The sequence below is a fragment of the Ursus arctos genome, unplaced genomic scaffold, assembly GCF_023065955.2.
Source record: "Ursus arctos isolate Adak ecotype North America unplaced genomic scaffold, UrsArc2.0 scaffold_5, whole genome shotgun sequence".
NCBI classification, from domain to species: domain Eukaryota; kingdom Metazoa; phylum Chordata; class Mammalia; order Carnivora; family Ursidae; genus Ursus; species Ursus arctos.
In genome coordinates this window covers 4,213,419-4,232,304 of record NW_026623067.1, presented here as the reverse complement: position 1 = coordinate 4,232,304, position 18,886 = coordinate 4,213,419, and the positions used below count along the sequence as shown (strand labels likewise).

The window sequence follows — 18,886 nt, the reverse complement described above, 5'->3', positions numbered from 1 at the left end:
GCAGAAGACTTGAATAATGTGTTTCCTCCCTTTGTGGCTCTTTCTGAGGTCAAGGTCTTATGGTGGAAGGAATGACCTGTATATGCAGACAAAATAGGTGGGAGTTAGCTTACTGCTTTTCTGAGCCAGAAGGCTGCTGGGACAAAGGATGTCCAGAAGATCATTCTGATAGCCTGGATTTCCCAGTATTTGCTTATGATGTCTTGATCTCCATTTCCAGGGTTGTAGGCATAAAAAGTGGAATCAATCTTGCCTTTGTAGGAATGTCAGTAAGAGGGAGTTCAATAATGCCATTGAAGGAGAACAAAATTTGCCAGCTTAAAATACGCCTCTTGGACATAAAGATTATTTTTGACTGGTTATTTTTAAGAAACGGTGGTCATAGAAAAACACTGAAAATGATAGATTCAAAGGGGTCTGTTGTTCCATACTTAATTTACCTTTGTGTCTCCTTTTAGGAAAATTCTATCAATCCCCATGGAAAATTATACCCAAACATCAACTGACTTCATCTTATTGGGGTTGTTCGCACCATCAAGAATTGGCCCATTCCTCTTTACACTCATTGTTCTTGTTTTTCTAATGGCTCTGTTTGGCAACTTGTCCATGATTCTCCTCATCTTCCTTGACACCCTCCTCTACATAGGCATGTAGTTCTTACTTAGCTCTCTCCCATTGACCTAAACTACCTCTCCACAAATTCTCCCCAAGATGGCTTTCCCATTCCCCCCACATCTTTTGTCTTTCTCTGAAGGTAATTTTTAAAGTAATGCCTTGAGCTATTTCAGGGAGTCACTCAATTTTTCAGGATCTCTCCTTATACAGGACATATAATGTGTTAATAAATTTTTGTTTGGTTTTCTCCTGTTAATCTGTTTTTAAATATTTACTTACTGATTGAAGAGAAAGAGAGAGAACACAGGGTGGGGGAGGGGGCAGATGGTGATGAAGAAGGAGAGAAGCAGACTCCTTGCTGAGCCTGGAACCCTATACAGGGCTTGATCTCACAACCCTGGGATTATAACCTGAGCAATACCAAGAGTTGGACGCTTAACTGACTGGGCCACCCAGATGCCCCACTTGTTAATCTTTTTTTTTTTTTTCAGCCAATGACCTACAAATGTAGAACCATTATTCTGCCACACAGGCAACATTTTCTGATACTATCAAGTACTATGCATCCATCTTGCTTTCAGGCAAACTAAGTCCAGAGACGTAGTGGTTTCCTTTAGGCCATGGTATATCAGGGCCAACAAATGTTCTGGTTCTCCTGATTTCCTTCAGTATTCAGCACCTGAAAGAGATAAAGAGTCTGTAATAGGTATCCCTGTCAATTCCACATTCCCTCAGATTATTTCCAAAGATAACCACTGACAAAAATAGCAGACATTCACACATTTTGCTAATTTGTATGCTAAGACTCCCTTACTACTCACTCATTTTTACTTTCTTAAGGCTGGCCTCATGTATGTGTGGCCTGTGTGCTTTCACACGGTCCCAGACACACAAAGACTCTTTTATTGCTTTAATGTCATTTTTTGCCATCTTGAAAATTTTAACAATTTTCCCTCTGAGTCAACATGTGAGCAGAAGAGCTGGGGGGCAGCATTAGCATGGGACTTTGGCCCAGCAACAGGGCCTGCGCGTATGGGCTCAAACAGCATGCTTACACAGCAGTCCCCCTGGCCTCCTTATAGGAACACACACATCTTGCTCAAGGTGCCACAGGACCCCAAGAGAGTAGATCTGTTGGAAATGGGACCAGATTGGTGACAGTGATGACAGCAGCAGCTCCAGAGGCAGCAACAATGGTGGAAGGAGCCACTGCCAGGAGAGAGAAGGAGCTGTGCCTGGCAACAGCAGTGACTCATGGTGGGGGTACGGGCTAACTTCCATCCCAAATATCATTCCTCTGTCATTTACAAAATTATTAACTATCTTGCCTGAGAGTCAGTACAGGAAATGCTATGGAGCTTAAGCAGGAATCTTTGTCAGTAAATTATCACAAAATAAAAGCACATACATTGTTATTGCAATAAAATATATTGGGAAGTTACTAGAATTAATTAAATAATCCAAAATCTATAGTTTAAAAAAGTGCTGCAACATTGCAAAGTCAATGCCCACAGGTTTATAAATAAATATGCAATTTAAAAATGTTAAAATTTTTAAAAATTAGTATAAAATATTATTGATGGGAAAGAATACTTTTCATATAATGTTTCATAACCAGAAAGAAATAACAGCAGATTACCTTGTAATTGAACATAACAATGATAAAATGAACAAATGCATATTTGAAACATGAAATGACTTCCAGTTTTTTATTCAAAATCCACATATTACCAGAAATTATAAAAGATCCATTAAAATGTCATTTATTAAATTTATATTTTTAAAAAATTCAGATTTATGTATACATTGATCAGTTTAAATCAGTTTATTAGAGAACTTTTTAAGAAAAAAATTCTCCTGAGAAAGTAAAAATTTTATATTTATATGTAATGTATCAGAAATTCAGTCCAATGTTTTCACCACTTATAAATACTTCTAAAAGCCAGAATAACATAAACATAGAGATTCATCTCAAGATTCAAGATGAGGAAAAAAATTATTGCAAGTTAGTATTTGCCACCACTGACTAACAACACGTTCAACTATACTGCTAGACAATTGAAGTTCTTAAAAGTATAAATTCTGGTAAAAACAAATTTGAAGAAAAGTGAGCCAAAGAAACTTATGACCAATGAAGACATCACAGAATGTTGTATTACTATTTATCATATGTAAAATTACAACACAAAAATACTGTTTGTCATTTGTATTGCATTTCACAGGTAATAAATTAATTTTGAAGAAAAAAAGTCTTGCTTTTTGAACAAGAGACCTCATATTTTCATTTCATGCTGTGCCCTGTAAATTATTCAGGGGTATGAGCAGTCTCCTTTCTGCCAAATCTGAGGAAGTAAAGACCATTTCTTCACTTACCAGTGAGGAGCAGTAATAGCAATCTATTTGAGTTGGAAGTTCACCTGAAAACTGAGAGGTGTTTATTAGATTTGATAGTGGTTCCTGTCTTGAAAAGTGATTTATCAATGACTAAAATCAGTGTATGTAAGTTGACCTCCCCCCAACCTGTTTCAGTAAAGCCATGAAACATAGTGAGTGGAAAATAAAATATCACGTAAGAAACATGATCTCATACAAAGATAGCAGTGGCTATTGAGCATGTGGTTAGTGTGGGAGTGGTTATGGGAATGTCTTTGAAATTGTTAATCCTACTAAACTTTCAATACAGTCAGCTTATAATTAACCTCACAATTTCTTGATCTCAGTTGACACATCCAAGTCTTATACTTGATCTGGAGGAATACTTGATATGAAATCATTTTTCTAGGATTCATTTCCCTAAAAGGAGCATTAGCTTGTTATATTTTATTCAGAACGGTACATGGATTTTAGAATCCCTGATGAAATCTCAGCTTAATCTTTATGAAAAGTAAGTTACCATAAATTGAAAAAAAAAAAAAGTAACTACAGGTAAGTCATAAGTCTGTAAGAAGTTTTTCTGACTTTCAGTTAAATTCAGGTATTCAGGAAAACTTTATTTTTCTGTTTACACGTATTGGTAAATAAATTGCAAGTACTAGAACTGTTATGGTGAATGACATTTCTACATGAAAAAGAACGATTTTCATTACAAACATATTAGCAAACAATGAGTGCATTTGAAATTCATGAGAAAAAGCCCCATAAAGGAAAAAAAAGAATAAGGCTCATAATTACACATATATGTGCAAGATAATTTTGTCCACATATGAATGATTTTCTTCTCTTCTGATTTTAGTACTTGCATTCTAAGTATAAAGTAATATTTTATTTACTGTACACTGATGAATGGACTTATAATCAATGTTGGGTACATATGCAAAAAAGCTTGTCTATCTTTTCACAAAGCAGATTCTCTGAATCACTCTTCTCAGGGCCCCCATCACTTCCTTGTTTCTCAGGCTGTAGATGATGGGGTTGAGCATTGGGGTCAGATGGTGTAGAAGACAGCTAAGACCTTGTCCTCTGTGGGAGATTGGAAGGATCTTGGGCATAGACACGTATAAGAAAAGGGTGCAAAGTATAAAGTGACCACAGTGAGGTGGGTGCTGCAGGTGGAATAGGCCTTCTTCCTCCCTTCAGTTGACTGCATGTGGCAGATTGTAAAGAGGACCCAGCCATAGGAACATGCAATGCCAATGAAAGGAAACACAAGGAAGAGGGTGGTGCTCACAAAAACCGTGTACTCATAGACCCAGGTGTCCATGCAGGCCAGAGTCAACATGGCGGGGACATCACAGAAGAAATGGTTGATGGTCCTGGATCAACAGTAAGGGATATGGAGAGCATATACAGTGTGGGCACAGGAGTTGATTGAGCCCATGACCCAAGATCCTGTTATCATCAGCACACACACTTTTTTGCTCATATGGTTGGGATAGTGGAAAGGAAAAAAAATAGCCACATAACAATCATAGGCCATAGATATCAGGAGCAATGCTTCTGCACCTGCTAAAGTCAAGAAGAAGAAGCTCTGAAACCCACACCTGATGAAGGATATAGACTTATTTCCAAACACAAAATTGGAAACCATTCTGGGGACAATTGTGGAGATGTAGTTTAGGTCAATGAGAGAGACCTGACTAAGAAATACATGGGTGTGTGGAGATGGGTGTCTAGGAAGATGAGGAGAATCATGGACAGGTTGCCAAACAGAGCCATTAGAAAAATAAGAATGATGACAATGAAGAAGAAGAGGTCAATTCTTTTTGGTGGGAACAACCCCAAGAGGATGAAATCAGTTGATGTTTAAGTATAATTTCCCATGGGGCATTGATAGGATTTTCCTACAAGCAGACAGAAAAGTGAGTCAAGCATGCAACAAGAGGATCTTTTTAATGTATCATTTTAGTCAGACTGCATATTATTTAAAATGTTAAAAGTCTTAAGTGAAGTATGGTGACTAACATAATATAATAAAAAATCATTATTAAAAAAAAGTCTTAAGTGAATAACTGAAATTTTCTATTTTGGAGAAACAAAACAAAACACTTATTTAGTGACCCAGAGATCAAAATTTGAAGATGTAGGCATTCGTAGCCTATGTCTTTTCTAGAAAATCCTTAAAGTCATTAAAAATACCACATATTTGTTAAGAATTCACTAGGAAAATTATGTTTATGACTGTACACAAACACAAACTTTGCCAAAAATCAGATGTTTATTCAAAATACATGCATAAAAAAATCAATGTAAATACATACATTATTTAGTTATTTTAAGAATAAATGCTTATGACCCATAAAGGATGATCCTTCTTTCATATCTAAGACTTACTTCTAAAGCTGCAACAGCCTATCAGCTTCTGTTGAGAATCAACATTTCCCTCTTGAGTCCTCTTTACACGGTAACATCTAATCAAACATCCTTGAAGTCAGGTAAAAATATTGCTTTCATCTGTTATGAAATCTTAAATGGATCCTTATTGTCAAGTGCAATTTATAGAAAATCGTTTCTTTCTGCCTCCTCAACCAGTTTCTGAAAGCTCATGTAGACCCTTCAACTAAATATGTACACACCATACTCATGGTAAGTTTCACAAATATGAAAGAGTTCTTCCAAATAGCATTATGGTTTTCTTCTTTATTTTATTTTTATTTATTTTTTTATAAAAAATTTTTATTATATTATGTTAGTCACCATACAGTACATCCCAAGTTTTTGATGTAAAGTTCCATGATTCATTACTTGTGTATAACAGCCAGTGCACCATGTAATACGTGCCTTCCTTAATACCCATCACCAGCCTATCCCAATCCCCTATCCCCTCCCCTCTGAAGCCCTCAGTTTGTTTCCCAGAGTCCATAGTCTCTCATCGTTCAAATAGCATTATGTTTTATGTCTCTCTGTTTCTCCAGCACTTATATGATATACACTACTCTATGGTGTTTTGTTTCACTCATTTTTTTCTTTTGTTTCTTCTCTTAAAACTTTTTATTTAAATTCTAGTTAGTTAACTTAGAGTGTGATATTAGCCTCAGGTGCAGAACTTAGTGATTCCTAGGGGCGCCTGGGTGGCACAGCGGTTAAGCATCTGCCTTCGGCTCAGGGCGTGATCCTGGCGTTATGGGATCGAGCCCCACATCAGGCTCCTCCGCTATGAGCCTGCTTCTTCCTCTCCCACTCCTGCTTGTGTTCCCTCTCTCGCTGGCTGTCTCTATCTCTGTCAAATAAATAAATAAAATCTTTAAATAAATAAAAAAAAGAACTTAGTGATTCCTCACTTACATACAACACCCAATGTTCATCAATACAAGGCACTTCTTAATTCCATCTCTTCTTCACCCATCCCCAACACACCTCCCCTCAAGTAACCTTCAGTTTGTCCTCTACAGTGAAGAGTCTGTTTCTTGGCTTACCTGTCTCTGCCTTTTTTGGCCTTATGATTAGTTTTGTTTCTTAAATTCTACATCTGAGTGAAATATTTTATTTACACGTCCCAATTCTAGATCAGTGTGTGAATTTAATCACATGTATTTGTCATCTGTCCCTCTTAAGAACCAAATATTATAACAAATATTGATAACAAAAAATTATAAGTAAAAATAGAACAGATGTCAAAAGGCACAATGAGAGATAAAATAGTTCAGGACTGTTTGAATGAATGAATTTAGATTAAAAATGGTAATTCACTTAATTGGAAAAAAAAAAAAGGAAATAGCGTCCTAAGTTTCCGGTGGAGGTGTGAGGAGGAATTCTCCACTGACATCATAAGTGAACAAGCTCTACACAGTATGCAGTATTTTAGTCATAAGTATTATTCTAGAGCCAAATGATACCAGGCTTTTAGTAAATCTCCACACGAAACAGGAATATGCACACATATGTGCATACTCACACTCACACACAGATACAAAATGAGCCCAAATGTTTGGGGAAAGCTTTTTAAAAGATTTATTACTTACATTTTAGAGAGGGTGTGCCAGGAATGGGGGGATGGGGCAGAGAGAGAGGTAGACAGAAGTACACTCCCTGCCTATGTGGGGCTCAACATGGGCCTCAATCCCAGGACCCTGAGATTATGATCTTGGTCAAAAACAAGAGTCGAACGCTTAACTGACTGAGTCACCCACATGCGCCATAGATTAAGTGAAAGTTAAAGATAAGCTGAAGAAACAAATCTACCAGAGTTAAAAGAAAACAACAGCAACAAAACATGAAAGATTGTCATTTTTTAAAGTTTGGAGAACTGGAGAATTAATATACAGGAACACATATATGCTTATTGTCATCCTAAGAAATACATACACCAAAATAATAATTAAGTTAATATTATCAAAAGAAAATTGTTTTCAAAATTATATATATGATCCACCATATTCAAACAGCAAACACAGAACAGAGAAAATTTAATGAAAATTATTTTATTGAAAGATGCTTTCTTAATAATTCTACATGTTTTCTTGAAAACATTTTCTAAAAATTCTCAATATTGCCTGTAAACATATGGTCCTAAAAATGTCTTGACAGAGATAATAGTAAGAATGATAAGTACCAACAAGAAGATAGTACATAGAAAGAGGAACTAAAATATCATCAGCTTTTATAACAATTTATTATTTTTTGTATCTTAGTAATATATATTAGAACATAAACAATGCTGTCAACCTTGCCATTTTTTTGATGTAAAGTACGATGATTCATTAGTTGTGTATAACACCCAGTGCACCATGCAATACATGCCCTCCTTACTACTCATCACCAGCCTATCCCATTCCCCCACCTCCCTCCCCTCTGAAGCCCTCAGTTTGTTTCTCAGAGTCCATAGTCTCTTGCCATTCCACCACAAAATGGGATGTAATTATTTTAAAAGGATAGGAAAAGAGAAAATGATTTAGATGTAATTGTACATGGAGGGGGAATTTCTCCATCTACAGTGACTGGAGTGATGAGCCAAAGATGGTCTTTGATATTTAAAATTTAATTATTAAAGATAGACATATCAGTGGAAAATACATGGGTAAATAGAAACAAAAAGTGGTAAAATAACATGAAATGTTTTCCTTGTAGATAAGAAGGAATGGGACCATTGTTTTACCCTATGAGGTGTTGAGATCATGTTCTTACCTTACTTGAATAAAATACCAACATGATAGAAAACTGATGGTGCAATTAAAATTGCAATACAGTACCTTTCACAACTATCATTCTCCTCGATGGTGAAAAATGAAATCTTTTCCTCTAAAAAAACAAAAAACAAACCAAAAACAAAACAAACAAACAAAAAAACTAACAAAGAAAGTTTTAATCAACATTGCTCTGGAATTATAACCAGAGGAATCAGGCAGAAAATAAAAAGACAATATCCAAATTGGAAATAAAGAAGTAAAACTATCTTGGTTTGCAAACATTATCTTATATGTTGAAAATTCTAAAGTGTCTACAAAAATATGTTAGAACTAATAAATTTAGCAAAGTTTTAGAATACAAAATCCTTTATACTTCTATCCACTAATAATGTACAATCATAAGAATTCTTTTAAAATGACACATTATATTTGCAATATAATAAAAAATAAGTACTTGGGAATAAACTTAAGAAGTTGGAGAAAATGGTGCACTGAAAATCACAAAATATTGCTGAAAGAAATTGAAGAAAAGACAATTAACAAAAACACCCTGTGTTCATGAATTGGTAAACTTCATATTATTAAGATTGACATCTACATATTATTAAGATTGACATCTATTAAGATTGACATGCTACTATAAGCCAACTATAGATTCAATGAAATGTCTATCATAATCCCAATGAGATTTTTGCAGAAATAGAAAAATACATCCTAGAATGAATATATCATCTCAGGTTACCCTGGATAGCCAGAACAATCTTATGAAATAATAGGAGAGCTCACTCTTTCTAATCAAAAACTAAAAAGCCATAATAATAAAAAACAGTGCAGCATTAGTACAAACAGACACAAACCAATAAAACAAATATATGAGAATAAACACTTCCCATATGTAATCAAATGATTTTTGACCACAATTTCCAAGCCACTTGTGGGCTTTTCTTTCTTTCTTTTAAAAGAGTAATTTATTATATTTTCAGAGAGAGAGGCAGACAGGCAGAGAATCTCAAGGAGACTACCCACTGCATGAAGACCTACGTGGGGCTCCATGTCACAACCCTGAGATTATGACCTGAGCCAAAATCAAGAGTTGGACACTTAACCAACTAAGTCACTAAGGTGCCCCAATGGGGGTGTCTTTTCAATCAATTGTGCACGGAAAATGGATATCGCACATGCAAATAATATAATTGAAATATTACCTTACACTATACATAGAATGTAATTTAAGTGGATCAAATAGCTAAATAGAGTGATAAAACTATAAACTTTTGCAATACAGTGGCAGAGTAGGGGATCTCATTTCATCTGACCTCTTGAATTTAGCTGGATATCTATCAAACCATTCTGAACACACATGAATTCAACCTGAGATGTAAGATTTATCTGGATCTCTAGAAGCAGAAAAAACAATTTCTTTTTGAAAGCTAGGAGGTGTGGAACCTTGAATCTTGGGGGAAATATCGGAAAATAAACAGAGCAGGGAGGGATCCTCCATAAGCGGGCCATCAGAAAGTGATATAACACCGAGCATAAAATTGGGACCCTTAGAAATCTGCTCCAGTGAGAGACATCCCTTTCTGAAAAGAGCATGGGAGATGAATAAGGCAGAATTCTAGGTGGATCATTGTGGTTTCAGGATTCCAGGAGACTCAGAAAGTACAGGTGAGCCTGAACCAACAGAGTGCCCAAGAAGTGGAGTGGGGAGACTGCTTATGATCAGTGAGCCCAGAAGGGACTCTCAGCTCCAGTTACCATAAACTGTGAGCTGGTCCAGTAGGGAAACCACTCTCTGTCTGACCACCATGAAAATTACTGGAAGGCAATCACTGTTTAACATCCCAGGGAAGATATAAATGATTTGTGCCCACAACAGGGCAAAAGGTCTCAGGGCAGCGTGGCCGATGAAAGGACACTGGGGGGCACCCAGACATAACCTGGAAGCCATGGAAAAGGGTGCATGCATGAGCCCACAGCCACTCACACTTGCAAAGTCACAAAGCACAGAGACACTCCCAGATCCCCAGAATTCCCCCAGGAGAGTTGCAGCAGGTGAAAATAGTTTGAGTCTGTGGAGTTTGGTACACACTTTCTGTGGAGATGGTTTGACCTGGAGGGTTTATTGAAGAAAGGGGACCACAAACGTGTGGCTCTGGGCCAGAGATCCCTGCACAGCCATATATACTCTGACCCTCTAAAGAGAAGTGGAAAGATGCCAGGGAACAAAAGCCAAGCTGCCAACAAGCTCACATTAAGCCCATCCCCCTGACAAGCGGTGGGGCAACTCCAGCCAGGCAAAGATGCCTGAGAAGAAAAGAAGCAGGCCCTGCCCCCAGAAGACAGAATGGAAGAACACCTGAATGATAAGCTTATTTCCCACAGGACTGTAAAATTCCAACACCTGGCGAAAATAATATAGGGAGGTCCAGGTGTTCTGATTTCTTTTCACTGATATATATATGAGTTCTGATTTCTTTGCACTTTTGGGATATAGTGTCTTCTAACACACAGACCAAAAAACAACCAGGAACAGGCAGATCACCCTGCTTTGAGATTATAATCTCTCTCACAGCCTCCAGCCCTTTTTTTTTCTTTCTTTTTTTATTGTTTTCGATCATATTGGCTTTGGTTGCATATCTGTGGTACCTTCCGACCACTTCAGGTTTTTTCTAGCGTGCTTGGGACATAGTTGATATTTTGGACCCTGTTGATTTGCTCAACCATCCCTTAACAAAATGACTAAGAGGAGGAACTACCATGGACCATAGTTGATAGTTGATATTTTGGACCCTGTTCATTTGCTCAACCATCCTTAACAAAATGACTAAGAGGAGGAACTACCAACAAATAAAAGAAACAGAAACAACACCCTCAGACACACATGAATGGATATGGATATAAGCAAGATGTCAAATATAGAATTCAGGATAGCAATCATAAAATCAATAGCAATGCTGGAAAAAAGTAGTAGTGGCAATATAGAATCTTTAGGGGCAGAAATGAGATCTAATCAGGCTGAACTTAAAAATGCTATGAATGAGATGCAGTCTTAACTGGATACTCTAACAACCAGGGTAAATGAGGCAGAAGAACATATAAATGATCTAGAAGATAAGCTGATGGAAGGGAAGGAAACTGAGGAAAACAGAGATTCATAGCTTGTAGCCCATGAAAATTGACATATAGAGACTAAAGATGCCATGAAATGTTCCAATAACATTTCTAGAGAAAGAGAGGACTAGAAAGTATATTTGAGCAAATCATAGATGAGAACTTCCCTAATCTGGTGAAGGAAACAAGCATTCATGTCCAAGAGACAGAGGAGCCCTCCCAAAATCAATAAAAATATATCAACACCCCAGCATATACTAGTGAACCTTGCAAATCTTACAGCCAAAGAAAATATCCTGAGAGTAGCTAGAGAGAGGAGGTTCCTTACATATGGAGGGAAGAACATCAGAATAATTACAGTCCTATACACAGAGACCTGGCAAGCCAGAAAGGGTTGATAAGACATATCCAGTGTACTAAATGAGAAGAATATGCAGGCAAGAATACTTTATCCAGCAAGGCTGTCATTCAGAATGGAAGGAGAGATAAAGAGCTTCCAGGATAGGAAGAAACTGAAAGAATATGTGACCACCAATCCAGCCCTGCAGGAAATGTTAAGGGGGATTCTCTAAGCAAAGAGAGACCCACAAGTGATATAGACCAGAAATTAGCAGAGAAATCTACAGAAACAAGGACTTTACAGGCAATACAATGATAATAATTTCATATCTTTCAATAATTACTCTCATTTCTAGAAGAAATGGATGCATTGCTGAAAACTTAAAAACTACCAAGACTTAAACAGGAAGAACATTCTGAACAGACAAATAACCAGCAAGGAAACTGAAACAGAATTCAAAAACCTCCCAAAAAACAAGAGCCCAGGACCATATGGCTTCCCAGGGGAATTCTACCAAATATTTAAAGAAGAAATAATACTTATTCTACTGAAGCTCTTTCAAAAAAATAGAAATGGAAGGAAACCTTCCAAACTCATTCTATGAGGCTGGCATTACCCCAATCCCAAAACTGGACAAAGATCCCATCAAAAAGGAGAATTACACACCAATATCCTTGATGAACATGGATGCCGAAATACTCACCAAGATCCTAGCTAATAGGATCCAACAGTATATTGAAAATATTATTCACCATGACCAGGTGGGGTTCATTCCTGGGATGCAAGCGTGGTTCAACATTCACAAATCAATCAATGTGACAGAGCACATTAATAAAAGATAAGAACCATATGATCCTCTCAGTTGATGTAGAATAAGCATTTGACAAAATACAGCATCTTTTCCTGATTAAAATGGTTCAAAATATAGAAATAGAGGGAACATACCTCAATATCATAAAAACAATCTCTGAAAAGTCCACAGTGAATATCATTCTCAGTGGGGAAAACAAGAAGGATGTCCACTCTTACCAATATTATTCAACGTAGTACTAGAAGTCCTAGCGTCAGCAATCAGAGAGCAGAAAGAAATAAATGGTATTCAAATTGGCAAAGAAGAAGTCAAACTATTGCTCTTCAGAGATGACATGCTACTTTATGTGACAGATCCAAAAGACCCCACACCAAATTACTAGAACTCATATACCAATGCAGTAATGTGGTAAGATACAAAATCAATGCACAGAAATCAGTTGCATTTCTATACACTAATAATGAGAGTAAAGAAAGAGAAATTAGGGAATCAATTCCATTTACAATATCACCAAAAGCCATAAGATACCTTGGAATAAACCTAAACAAAGTGGTATAGCATCTATACTCTAGAAACTATAGAAGACTTATGACAGAAATTGAAGAAGACACAAAAAGATGAAAAAACATTCCATGCTCATGGATTGGAAGACAAAACATAGTTAAAATGTCTATGCTGCCCAGATCAATCTATACTTTCCACACCATACTGATCAAAATACCAATGGCATTTTTCAAAGTGCTAGAATAAACAATCCTAAAGTTTGTATGGAATGAGAAAAGAACCAAATCACCAAGACAACGTTGAAAAAGAAAAACAAAGCTGGAGGCATCATGTTTCCTGATTTCATGCTATTTTACAAGGCTATGATCACCAAGACAGCATGCTATTGTCACAAAAACAGCCAACTGCATCAATGGAACACAATAGAGAGCCCACAATGGACCCTCACCTCTATGGTCCACTAATCTTTGACAAAGCAGGAAAGAATACCCAATAGAAAAAAGACAGTCTATTCAATAAATTGTGCTGGGAAAATTGGACACCTACATGCAGAAGAATGAAACTGAACCATTCTCTTAGACCCTATTCAAAAATAGACTCTAAATGCATGAAAGACCTCAGTGTGAGACAGGAATCCATCCAAATCCTAAAGGAGAACACATGCAGTAACTTCTTCAACACTGGTCACAGTGACTTCTTTCAAGAGACATCTCTAAAGGCAAGGGAAACAAATCATAAATGAACTATTGGGACTTCATCAAGACAAAAAGGCTTCTGCACTGCAAAAGAAACAGTCAACAAAACTAAGAGGCAACCCATGGAATGGGAGAAGATATTTGCAAATCATGTATCAGAAAAAGGGCTGGTATCCAAGATCTATAAAGAACTTCTCAAACTCAACACCCAAAAAACAGTGAGGAAATGGGCAGAAGACATGAACAGACACTTCTCCAAAGAAGACATACAAATGACTAACAGACACAAGAAAAAATGCTCTGTATCACTAACCATCAGGGAAATACAACTCAAAACCACAATGATATACCACCTTACACCAGTTAGAATGGCAAAAATTAACAAGGCAGTAAATAGTAAATGTTGGCAAGGAAGTGGAAAAAGGGGAACACTCTTACACTGTTGGTGGGAATGCAAGCTGATACAGCCACTCTGGAAAACGGTATGAAGGTTCTTTTAGACATTAAAAATAGAGCTACCTTACAACCCATCAATTGCACTACTAGGTATTACCCCAAAGATACAGATGTAGTTAAACAAAGGAGCACATGCACCCCAATGTTCATAACAACAATGTCCACAATAGCCAAATGGTGGAAGGAGCTGAGATGTCCTTCAACAGATGAATGGGTAAAGTAGATGTGGTCCATATATACAACAGAGTATTACTCAGCCATCAGAAAGGATGATTACCCAACATTTGCATCAACATCATTGGAACTGGGTGATATTATGCTAAGTGAAATAAGTCAAGCAGAAAAAGACAATTATCATATGGTTTCATTCATAGGTGGAATACAGAAATAGCACAGATGATGATAGGGGAAGGGACTGAAAACTGAATGGGAAGAAATATGAAAAGGAGACAAATCAGGAGAAACTCTGGACCCCAGGAAACAAACTGAGGGTTGCAGAAGGGAGAGGGATGGGGTATAACCTGGTGATGGGTATTAAGGAGGGCATGTGTTGTGCTGAGCATTGGGTGTTATACACAACTAATGATTCATTGAATGCTACATCAAAAATGAATGATGTACTATACGCTGGCTAACTCAACATAATTTTTAAAAAAGTAAAAACAAGATAATAATAAACCTAAAATCACCCTAGGATCCAGCAATTCCACTTCTGAGTATCAGAATTTAGAATAGATATTTGTATATCCACATTTATGGCAGCTTTATTCACAGTAACTGAAAGGTAGAAGCCACAAAAGTGTCTACAAAATACAGGGTATATATATGATATTATTCAGTTTAGAAAAGGACAAAAATTCTGTTATATGCTACAACATAAATGTAGCATATGTATGATTTCATATGCACAAGTTACTCAGAGTTATCAAATTCTTAGAGATGAAAGTGGAATGGGGGCTTCCAGGGGCTGGGGGAAGGAGAAGTGGAGAGTTAATATTTAATGGGTGTGGAGTTACAGTGGGGTAAGATGAAAATGTTCTGGGGTGATGATGGTAATGGTTGAACAATAATGTGAATTCAGTTAATGTCATTGCAATGTACACTTAAGCACATATAAATTTGTAATTTTATAATATGTATATATATTTTCTTCCAAAACTATCGTTTGGATTTAATGTGATATTACATATTAGATCATTTCCATAGTATACTATTTATATTAGTAACTTAATTATTCACAATTATATAAATGTAATATTTAAATTACCAGTAGAATTGTGATTATTCTTATCATATGTATTTTATATAAGGCTGAGTGATGAAGTTTACAATGAGGTAGTTAGTTTTATTTCCTTCTACAGGTGAATAAAATCAGCACAGAATAGAAACAATGAATGGCATACTGTATTTGATATTTGACGCCATGTATTATGACTGCCACATTAGCATTTTTTATTACTCATGCTGCAATGTTCTAATATCCAGACATGGGCTATTATTTAATGGGCCCCTGAATCTGACAGGGATGTATGTTCAACTGTTGAATATTAGCCTTGAATATTTCAAGGCATAAAGAAGACATATTTTCTTAGGTAAAACTAAATCCAGGTAGCTTATTTTTGCTCCCTTTATGTTGGTTTTATTCATTCAAAAACAAACAAACAAAGAAACAAAAAACAACCTATATTGAGCTTATTTACAACACATTTTCAATCTCTTTGAGTTTTTTTAAGGTTCATTTATTTGAGAGAAAGAGTGTGAGTGGGGCAAGAACAAAGGGGAGGGAGACGGACAAACTTACTCTATGCTGAGCACAGAGCCTGATGCAAGGCTTGATCCCAGGACCCTGAGATACTGACCTGAGCCAAAACCAAGGTTCAGATGCTTAATCAACTGAGCCACCCAGGTGCCCCTGAATCACTTTGATTGTTGTTGTTGTTGTCATTGTTGTTTGTTAGACCTTCAAATTTACTCACTTTACCAGATTCAGTGGCAGTGTTGGTATCCAAAGCCAACTTCTGATAGCACTCAGGGAATGTGAGAAACACAGGCATGGCTCCCTGAAAACTCTTTCAAATTCACTCTCAACTTCTTTTTTGATTTTGTTTTTAATTTCCCTGAAAACTTTGCAATTTGGGCATCAACATTACAGAATATATGGGAAGAAAGAAGTAGCAGAAAACATTCTGATGATGGTTTAATGGTGAACAGAAAAAACAAGCCTAGAATCCTGATACTGTCCTACATAGAAGAGAAGATAAAAGTATGAAGATAAAGGTATTAAGATAAGTTGATAACTGCAAAGTGTCAGAATATGTTCCAGAACTAAATTGTATTTGATCCTGACCTCTAGCTCTTGAACTTGATATCACACTAATATTTTATAGATGATAAAATTGAGAGGCAGGGATTTTTTTTAATATTTTTTTATTTTTATTTATTTATTTTTTTTATGTAAAGGTCGATGATTCATTAGTTGTGTATAACACCCAGTGCACAATTCATTACCTGCCCTCCTTATTACCCATCACCAGTCTATCCCATTCCATGCCCCCTCCCCTCTGAAGGGCTCCTTTGTTTCTCAGATTCCATAGTCTCTCATGCTTCATTCCCCCTTCTGATTACCCCCCCTTTCTGTATCCCTTTCTTCTCCTACTGATCATCCTAGTTCTTATGTTCTATAGATGAGAGAAACCATATGATAATTGTCTTTCTCTGCTTGACTTATTTTACTTAGCATTATCTCCTCCAATACCGTCCATGTTGCAGCAAATGCTGAGAAATCATCCAGAGGCAGAGATTCTAAGTGAATTTAACTTAAATATATATACTTGGATAACTGGATTCCATAATCTATTTATCTATCTACTATCTATTTGTATAATGCATCCCCCATCTTCTCCCTCAAATATTAAATATTTTGAGATAATTTATCTGAAATGAGAGTGGGTCATTTTTTTCCCCCAACACACACACAAACTGAAAAATGAAGAATAAATAATAAATTAAGGTTATTAAAATAGTAATTCTATATAAGTAATAGAAGGTAAAGAATGTATGTGAAAACTTCCTAAAAACATAAAATTATTTTAGTGTTTATAGTTCTATTTGAACATATTCTATTTTCTCAGATATACTGGCTGTGCTGTATTTTCACTTGACCACACTACAATGACACACATTACCTGATAAAACTAGTCTCTCAAAACCTCTAAATAAAATTCATGTTCTGTTCCCAATGCAAAGGGTCCTTACCTAAGAGATTTTGATTGCAAAGGCACAGCTAGATTATCTCTTGTGTAATTTATATTGTAGATGTTCATATTCTCCAAAATCATCCAAATACTACCCAATTTCAAAATGAATTACATATAACTTTACATAAAAAAATTTAAATTAAAAAAAAAGAAAAAAGAAAAAAAAGAAAATTAAATATGAAAAAAAAAATGATTTGTCGGGGCATCCTGGTGACTCAGTCAGTTAATCATCTGCCTTTGGCTCAGGTCATGATCCCAGGGTCCTGGGACCAAGTCCCACCTTGGGCTCCTTGCTCAGCAAGGAGTCTGCTTCCCCATCTCCCTGCCCCTCCTCCTGCTTGTGCTCTCTCTGACAAATAAATAAAATCTTTAAAATAAATAAATAAATAAAATGATTTCTCATTCTTAAAAAGATAAACATGATCACAGAGATATGTAGTGAGTTTTTCAAGCCTGTGCGGTGACCCAGTGATAGAGTTGGGAAATGTCCTCTAGAACCTAGTTAATACAGAATTTTCCACTGACACACAGTTTTTATGTCTCTTCATTTTTGATCAAAACTAGTCTCCAAAAAATAAATAATTCATGATCACACTGTAAGTCTGATCATTTACGTAGGCGCAAAAACGTATCAATTTACCTAAGAAGCCTCCTAAACGTGTTTTTGCTGGAAGAGTTATAAAAATTACAGATTAGAATTTTAAGAGCCTGTCAAGCCCAACACTCTCCACCAGGTTTCATAGGAGTTTGAAGTGTTTTCTCAGATCCGTGAAATAGCTTAAATTCTGAATCTTCCCCAAAGTGATTTTTGTGATTGACCTGGAGGCCTGGGAATCTAGTAAACACGTTACCAGATCAATTTTCCCAGGAGGACTTTTGAATACTTTAGCTACATAAAGTCAATCCTAGTTCTTAAAAACTGGCTGATCATATTTCAATGTGAATTATTTTAAAAATATATAAAAAATAATGGTTTTGCATAGCCACCAGTTACAAAAAGGTTACATCATTGTAAAATGGCTTTTATAGAATCAGACTGAGATGATCCAGAAGAGTGTCCTCTGGGTTCTAGATCAGTGTAAATCTTCACAGATTCCTTTCCTGGAATTCTGCATGAGATTTCACATCCTTTCAAGTGTTTCCACAGCTGACTGTACTAAAGAGACTATGAGTTTGTAGTTTGCATTTCTTTCCTGAATTAGGAATTTTAATGATAATATTTAGTATTCAAACAATGTGTACTTTCATTTTTAAAAAGAACTATAATTTTTTTTTAAATATAAGGATATCTAACACACAGTGAATATTTGTGTAGGTACATGTTTGCATGATTCCCATCCAAATAGTTCCTTAAGGAGTCGGAGTTAAGATGGCGGAGGAGTAGGGGACACCTTTTTCAGCTGGTCCCCTGAGTCGAGCTGGATAGGTACCAGACCAGCCTAAATAACCATGGAATCAGCCTGAGACGCAGGATGATGCATCTGGATCTCTACAAATTAACATCTCCAGCGCTGAGTATTGAGGTACGAAGA

At 36.3% G+C, this 18,886-nt stretch overlaps 1 pseudogene; it reads right to left on the bottom strand.

Annotated features, from left to right (window-relative positions):
* Nucleotides 1-3,941: 3,941 nt before the first annotated feature.
* On the bottom strand, nucleotides 3,942-4,710 carry LOC113248056 (olfactory receptor 2L5-like; annotated as a pseudogene).
* Between the last annotated feature and the right edge of the window lie 14,176 nt (nucleotides 4,711-18,886).